Below are 8,692 nucleotides of genomic sequence, written 5' to 3'. Positions count from 1 at the left end.
GGGATGTTTAGGAGGTGTCTGGATCTGGTGCTGGGTTGATGTGGTTTAGTGGTTTTGGGGTTGCAGCAGCAGCAGCAGCAGAGGACTGATGGTTGGACCGGATTATTCCACCTTGGTGATTCTACAATTCCAGCCTTCAAACATACTGAAGGATAAGCCTGCACTTCGCTACCCCCTTCTCTGCCATTTTTTAGTCACCCCAGCTCATTTTGCTCTTTCAAAACTACCTATTCATTTTCTCTTTGCCAGAATTCCCAAAGAAACCGTGACCTGTGAGAAAGAGTGAATGACAGGCAGGAGGAAACCCCCGAGACGCGCGTCCCGGGATGACCTCCCCTCTTGCTCCTGCCATTCCCAAGCGGGTGGCGGGCGCCTGAGGCCAGGTGAGCACGGCTGGCTAGGAAGGGCAGGGTCGGAAGGGCTGGGTAGTAAGGCTGGTCCCCTGCCTCAGGGGGTCGTAGCCACCGCCCTCACGGCGCGGGCGGCGGGGGGCGGGTCGGGCCCGCCCTCAGCGCGCCCCGCGGCCCCGGCGGAAGGAGCGGCCTGGCCCCTCCTCGCCCGCTGCTTCCGCCCGGTGTCGGCAGAAACAGCGCCGGTCGCCGCCGTGCCGGGAGCCGGGGAGCCTGCCAACGGGGAAGGTGAGTGTCGCAGCGGCCCTGCCCTGCCCTCCCCTGCCTCCCCTGTCCCTGTGCCGGGGCCGAGAGCCGCCCCGAGCCCGCGGGCCGTCCCCCTCCGCCGCCGTGCGGGGCTGACCCGCAGCTTCGCCCAGCAGGGAGGTGCCGCCAGCCCAGCTGTGTCGGGTGTCAGCTCTGTTACGGACCCGTTGCAGAGAATAACTGGTGATCTCTAGGCGTGCGCTTGAGGATGGACTGACACATCCCATGCCGAAAGAAATGCTTCGTGCGTGCTCCCTTGACTTGTTTTGTCATGGAGGAGACTTCATGAAACGAGTCCTAAGTGGTGTCTCCTTTGCCAGAAAATAACTGAGGTGATGCTATTTGTGGTGTTTTTTTCTGTGTGTTAGCGCTTGTTCCTGTGAAGCATCTCTCAGAGCTGAGTGATGCTTGTTATCTTGGTGGCGTGTTATAAAACAAGAAACGAGGGAAAAGTCTGTGACCTGAAGGGCCTATAAATAGGAAAAGAGGAAAATAAGATTATAAATTCTTAAAAGCTAGAAGTGAGATGAGATTTTTTTAAGTGGAAAGAGGTGTATGTTAATGGAGGTACTGGTTCAGAAAAGCAGGGCGTCCTGCAGGCTCACGCCCTCTTTCCAAACCTGCTGTCTGCCAGGTTTGCTGTCACTGCTGGTTCTGGGGCGTCATCCCTGTCATCACCCACCTTCATGCCTGTATTTACTACATAGGAGAAGAGGTGCCTGTGCCACACAGGGTGAGCAGCAGGTTCAGGAAACAAGTAAATGCTGGAATGGAAATGTGCAGTGAAAGAAATTAAGGTAATAATGAAGGGCTATTTGAGGCATGACAGTTGATGAGAGCTTTCTTAGTGGTAAGTTTTTTTTTTGCATTGCAAAAATTTAGAAACAGCTTATTTTCTTGAGACCTAGCTATAATAATAAAGCCTTGAATGACTTGAGTGATGCAGACTCTTATTTTTTTAGGTGTTGAATACTCCTGGCCCTCTGGGACCTTATGGTGCCCAGTTAAGGCCTGGGAGTCCCTCCACATGGGTCTGTGTCAGAATCTGGATATGAATCTGTATCCCGTGTGCCTCAGAGACTGAAGCCTTCAGTTACTAATTGTGATTACTACAGCTTCCTATTTTCTTGTGACATTTGCTTATGATGTCAATGAGGGAAGTGGTCACACGTTTACATGCCTGGGTAAGCGGCGACACTAAGACTTTATACCTTCCATCATGGAATTACTACAAGGTTTATATCAAAGCAGTCAAAGTCAGTGATTTTTTATGAATCTTGGACAGTACACTAAGCCAATGACTGTGAGACAGGCAAGCATGTATAGTTCTTCCTTATGTAGTTCAGATACTCTGAGTATCCACTCAACTTACAATAAGGTGCAGTCCAGGAACTTTCTGGAATAGATGTGCTGAGGTCTTAAAGAGCCACTGTGGATTTCCCCATCAACGCATCCTTGCCTTTGACTCATAGGTAGCTCTGGTTTTCCAAACATCCAGCCTCAAGGACTTCTGTGGGCCGGAAATCCACTAACTCACTAACATCTGTTAGTTTTTGACACACTTCTTGCTACTTCTACATAGCATTATCTATTTCATTTGATTCACAAGGACAATTACAATAAATTGTGTATGAGTAATGGTAAAACAAAATTTCCAGTATGACTGGCCAAGCCAAAGAACTTGTCAGTAAATTTGACAAGATTTACCCTACAGCTTCCTAATTGTATTGTTTTCAGTGCTGTTTTTTGTTTGTTTTTAGTTGATAGCTTTGATTTCTTTTAAATGAAACTTTATTTTCCCATTCTTGTGGTTTGTTGTAATGAGGGCACCTTGTCTGGAAAAAGGGGTGGTCCCAGTTTTGGATGATGTCTAGCTTATTTTTATTGAGTATTAGAATCAGAATTTCAAGGTTTCAGCTTTAGAGCATGCTATGTATGCATTTGTACAGAAAACATGTTGGCAGGATATGAAGGACAGGTAATTTTCCCTTACTTAATTCAGGCATGCTCTTAATAGCAATGTGACTGTTTTTTCTGCAACTGACAAACTGCTGTGTTGACACTGAAATGTTTGACAACATTGGATACCAGTTTACATGTTGAACGATGACATTTAGATGTCTTGTGAGGCTTGTAAACAACTTATACTGGGGGAAGTAAATCATTCTGGTAAAAAAATAATAATAATAGGAAAAAAACCATGTAATATGAAATGTCTGAGCTTAAAGAACAATTAAGTGTGAAACAAATGGCAGTTTTCACACTGAATACGAGCCTGAGTACATAATCACTGGTGAAATGAATGAGAACTGCTTGTTTAGCTCGATGGGGTTGCACAACCACCTCATGTAGTGTGACAGCACCTTGTTACCATATGTTAGGTAATCCTGATGTGCCAGAACAATGTCTAACCGGTGATGCTACAACTTCAGGTTTGGCAGGATTTCTCTCATCATTATCCTTGTTTCTTTCTTGAGTATTTTTGCTTCCTCCTGCTGCTACCATGCTGTTCACTTGGTTCTTTCCTTTTTCCATCTCATCTCTAGCTTCCGTTTAGATTCTGTTCCCATTGTCTTTTGTTTAGACCAATTATTTATTCAAATCTTTAGTTTTAAAAAAAAGCCAAAGCACTTGCCATACAGACTTTTCGCAGAGTCTGAGATTTGGAATGAGTATCAGGTGATAATTAGATTTTTATTTGAAGCTGTGATGAGCACAGGCTTTGTTCTTGTATGTATTTGTTCAAAGTCATGAGTTATCAGGATTTAGCAGAGTTATCTTGATGGGAGGAGCTGGGCTCTTGTGCAAAATGCTGTAATAGAGTAATTTCAGGGGTTACTGGTGTGGTGAGGAGCAAGCTGCAGTTTTCCCAGCATGGTGAATTGTCTTTGGATCCTCTTGTGACTGGGACAGTAGGTCTGTATGTCCGAGCTCTGGGATGTGTGGGCCTTCCTGCAGCACTGGTTCTGGAGAAACCTTCTGGCTCCTGCACCACTGTGTCCAGCCTGGCTGTTCAGTTCCCTGTCCTGCTCTCCTGATGAGCAGAGCCAGTGCTTCTTACTGGGAAGGACTCGGACTCCAGGCCTCACATCAGTAGTACAGACATATTGCTGTAGTGACTTGGAAAGGGATCTAATGCTGCTGTTACTCATGTCTTCTGATCGTTGCTTCTCCTGTTTGACTTCTGTGTCCTTTGCACAGAGCTCTGTATAGTTTGCTTTCATGTCTCTGCTTGCAGTGCCTTCCTAACCTGTTTGGGTGAGTGGATGAGTATCAGAATGTACAGCTGCTGCAGGAAACATGAGGAGGTGGTAAGCAGCAAGCATGGGTTGAGAGGTTACTGAGAATGCAGCTGTGACTAGTAAGTTGGTCTACTGTGAGTTGATGGGATTTTGACTAATTCTTGTTTGTCCTCATTAGAAAGCAAGAAAACCAGCAGCAGCTGGAGAACTAAGCTGAAGGTGGGATAAACAGTTGATGTAAGAACATACACAAGTTGAAATAATAAAATGAGAAGAAAAAGGTGTTCAGAATTTGGAGCATATTTTTAGTTAAAGGAGAATAACTAACATGGGAATATGGAAGAAACAAAGAAATAAGGGATAGTTCTGTGGGAAGATTTATGCTGAACAGCATAGGAAAAGATGGGGGAAGCCAGATCAAGGGTAGTGTGATGCTACTTGTGGACTTTTTTTTTAAATTGTACTTGTGGACTTTTTTTAAAATTTGATATTTGCTTCTTGCTAGTATTCATTATGCTCTTTGAACTTTGCATTGCTTGACAAGACAAAAGAAAGGGTAGTGCTCTCCATGAAGTGGTGAATCTTATTCTGATAGGAGGAGGAAAAGGAGTTATCAAACATAAGGTGAAAGAGATTTGCTTTTTTCTGCTTTTGCCTGTTATTATTGCTGCTGAAAGATGGATGTTTCTTCAAATGCTTAACTTCTGAGAGCTGTGGTGTCAGTGAATACGTAGGTTGCTGTTACTTTAAATTGCTGCATTTTTATGTTTCATTGAATCTTAGGCAGGTTACCTGTATTACTTAAACATCTGCCCAACAGAAATGTGGGACCTGTAGTTCTTTTGATGTAGGAGAAAAAATATGAGTATAGAATATATGGTTGAAGAGCCAAATAGTTTTTTGGCATTTTTTTTTTCTTTTGAAAAGTTCTCATTTTCCCTAGGAATAGTAGGAACCACATGGTAAAGAAGCATCATCTTTTTTTAGTGGGCAAGTTTTTTTTCCCAAACTCTTAGACCACAAGCAGGCTTATTTGCATGAATGTTTCCGCTCTCTCAATTCTGTTTTCAGTTTCTTCTTGTCCATGTGTCCTTGATAACCTAACCTGTTCCTTCACTCTTTTTTTTTTTCTTTCTTTTTCCAGCATATTTTGATATTTCTCTCTCTCCTTTGAAGCAATACCCTGTAAAAGGCCATGTCTTCTTCCCATAATTCACATAACTGTTCACTTTTGAACATGCTTTGGTATGTGTGGTGATTTGTGCTGAAGTTTAGAGGCCAGGGATGTTTTTTCTATATCCAAACACAAGCATGATGGGTTCTTGTTCATGATCCCACCTCTAACTTCACGCAAGTTTTAACCCAGTCTGTAATCGTGGTGTTGCATTTCAGTTTTGCCCACTGCCTCCCAAAATACTGATGATCAACATAATTCTAATAAACAAGTTGCATACTTTGCAAATTTTACTATATTTGTGACAATTTTTTTCGTGCTATCCATTCCAAAGTGATTTATTCTCCCTTTGACTTTCTGGGAAAGTTTATTTACAAGATACTCTTGACATGAGTCTACTGTCTTTGAAATTTGTTGGTCAGAAGAGACCTGGCATGTAGTAAATCCCATGGAGCTGGCTAAGGCCCCATGGAGAATCGAACAATAGGAACTGCTGAGACAGCAACATGAGTTCCATAAGGCAGAGCTACAGTATCCATGAGAAGCAAGAACAACATCCTCATTGAAGGGCCTGAAGGCAAGCTGGCAACCATCCGCCCATTTGTGATAAGGGCCCCCATCACCCTTTGGGGCAGAGAGGTTCTATCCCTGTGGGGGGCTTCCCTACGTATTCCCACTCAGGATCTCTAATCGGGGCCACTGAGGCATGTGTGCTGCCAGATACACTTCGTCTCACCTGGAAACGCCACAAGGCAATCTGGATTGAACAGTGGCCCCTCTCTAAAGCCAAGCTGTGCACCCTAAACACCCTCATGGAAGAACAGCTCGCGAAAGGCCACATACTAGAGTCCGATAGCCCTTGGAACTCTCCAGTCTTTGTTCTACCAAAGCCTGGGACAAACAGGTGGAGGCTCCTCCACGACCTTCACAGAATCAACGAGGTGAACGAGGACATGGGCCCTCTCCAGCCTGGCCTGCCCTCCCCATCGATGCTGCCTAGAGACTGGACACTTGCTATCATAGACTTTAAGGACTGTCTCTTCAGCATTCCTCTGCACCCTTAGGATGCTCCACGGTTTGCTTTCTTCGTTCCCTCTCTAAATAAAGAGGCTCCACTCAAAAGATATCATTGGTGTTATCTTCCTCAAGGCCTAAAAAACTCGCCCACTATTTGCCAGTGGTACGTGGCTCACATCCTGTCTCCCGTTGGGAAATTATTTCCAGACGCTATCATCCACCATTACATGGATGATATCCTGGTGTGTGCTTCAGATAAAGCTTACTTGGACAAAACAGTTAAAAAGACTATTGAAACCATAGAAAAGGCAGGAATGGAGATTCGTAAGGATAAAATACAGTACACCAACCCATGGACTTACCTTGGAGTCCAGATCTGGGAAAGGACCATCGTACCTCAGCAGCTCACCATAAACGACGACCCAAAAACCCTCAGAGACTTACACAGCCTGGGCGGATCCATCAACTGGGTACGTCCACTGCTAGGAATTACAACAGAGGGCCTTGCTCCCCTGTTCAATCTTCTTCATGGGCCTAGGGACCTGGACTCTCCCTGCACTCTCATGGCAGAAACCAGAGGTGCCATCACCAAAGTCCAGGAAGCTGTGTCTTCACGCAAAGCCCATCGCTTTGAGCCCAGCCTGCCTTTCCAGTTCATCATCCTGGGAAAAGCACCTGGATTCCATGGACTGATTTTCCAATGGGACTCCCAGCTTCGAGACCCTTTGTTGATATTAGAATGGATTTTTACAAATAGCCAGCCTACAAAGACACTTAGCACCTACCAGGAGGTCATAGCACATTTAATAAAAAAGGCTAGGACTCGCCTCCGCTCTCTTTCAGGTTGTGAGTTCGAATGCATATACTTACCAATAACTCTTACAGACTTTGAGGATTTGTTCCAGACCAATGAGAGCCTCCAGTTTGCCCTAGATAGCTACAGGGGCCAAACTTCAGTTAAGATCCCAAAACACAAACTTTTTAACCCTGATGTAACCTTCCGTTTGATTCCAAAACGAATCCAAAGTAGAAAACCTCTCAAAGCTCTAACCCTCTTTACAGATGGCTCAGGGTTTTCCCACAAGTCAGTGATTACATGGAAAGACCCCCAAACACAAAATTGGGAATCTGACATACAAAGAGTGGAGGGATCTCCACAGATCGCAGAATTAGCAGCTGTTGTCAGAGCCTTTGAAAAATTTAAAAACGAACCTTTCAATCTGGTCACAGATTCAGCTTATGTTGCTGGGATAGCTATGAGAGCAGAACATGCTCTTCTCAAAGAGGTTTCCAATCCAAAGTTGTACCAACCGCTCTCTAAATTGATACACCTGATCTCCCACAGAAAGCAACCTTACCATATAATGCATGTGAGGTCACACACTGACCTCCCAGGTTTTGTTGCAGAAGGTAACAGAAGAGTGGCTGCATTAGCAATGGCAGCAGAAACTGCTAATGTTCCTAACATCTTTGCCCAGGCAAAGTTGTCACATGCGTTTTTTCATCAAAACGTACCTGCCCTTATGAGAATGTTCAAGCTCTCAAAGGATCAGGCAAAGGCTATTGTTGCTACATGTCCGAACTGTCAAAACTATCAGATACCATCTATGGGGACGGGAGTCAATCCCCGAGGTCTGAATAGCTGCCAGCTGTGGCAGACAGATGTAACTCACTTCGCACCTTTTGGAAGGTCAAAATATGTGCATGTATCAGTCGATGCGTTTTCGGGAGCAGTATTTGCATCATCACATCCAGGAGAAAATACACTGCACACAATAAAACACTTTCTCCTCGCCTTTCCCGCCCTGGGAGTACCAAAGAAGATTAAAACAGATAATGGACCTGCCTATACCTCCCGCAAGTTAAAGGAGTTCTTCAATCAATGGGGCATAGCACATAAGACCAGCATACCTGCAAACCCCAGAGGACAATCCATTGTGGAAGGGACACATCAAACCCTCAAAAGAGTCCTCGATCAACAGAACAGAGACACGAGAATCATATCTCCAGTGGAAAGACTTTGCAAGGCTCTCTATCTCATCAACTTCCTGAACTGCACAGCATCAGAGCCTGACCCCCCAATACTTCGCCACTTTGCAAATATCACCCAAGCAAAGCTCACTGAGAAACCACCAGTGCTTGTGAAGGACCCTGAAACACACCAAATTGCTGGGCCTTACCAGTTGATTTCCTGGGGTAGAGGATATGCGTGTGTGCCACTACCATCGGGTCCGAGGTGGTACCCAGGAAAAAACATAAAACCATACCTAGGCACTGCAAACACTACTCCTGCAAACACAGACAAGAACACTCCTGAGGCAAACACAAGACCACCTCAAAACCAAACCAGCTCTGCCTGGAGATGAAGATGTCGCTGAATACCCACAAACACAAGAACAGACCGCCCCATCACAAGACAGCAGACAAAATTGAAAACTAAATAACATTCTGCTGCATCAAGCAGATGTTAGGTAGCCTTAACACAAAAGTGTTCTCTGAATTATGTGTTGTTACCCTTTTTGTATTTCAAAAAAACCCTATTATTCCCTCTTTCTAACCTTTTAAAACCCCTTAGCCTTCTACCCACTCCCCCCCCCCTTAGT

At 44.8% G+C, this 8,692-nt stretch overlaps 1 protein-coding gene across 1 annotated transcript in view; it reads left to right on the top strand.

Moving 5' to 3' along the window:
• Positions 1-477: 477 nt before the first annotated feature.
• LDAH (lipid droplet associated hydrolase) overlaps positions 478-8,692 on the top strand; it is a 117,081-nt gene continuing 108,866 nt past the window's right edge. The window contains exon 1 of the mRNA XM_054629501.2: positions 478-638. The gene's annotated coding sequence lies outside the window, so the exon portion shown is untranslated. The remainder of the gene's footprint in view (positions 639-8,692) is intronic.

This window comes from Agelaius phoeniceus, chromosome 3 (genome assembly GCF_051311805.1).
Source record: "Agelaius phoeniceus isolate bAgePho1 chromosome 3, bAgePho1.hap1, whole genome shotgun sequence".
Lineage (NCBI taxonomy): Eukaryota > Metazoa > Chordata > Aves > Passeriformes > Icteridae > Agelaius > Agelaius phoeniceus.
The sequence above is the reverse complement of the archived record's forward strand: the minus strand, read 5'-3'. Positions and strand labels throughout refer to the sequence as shown.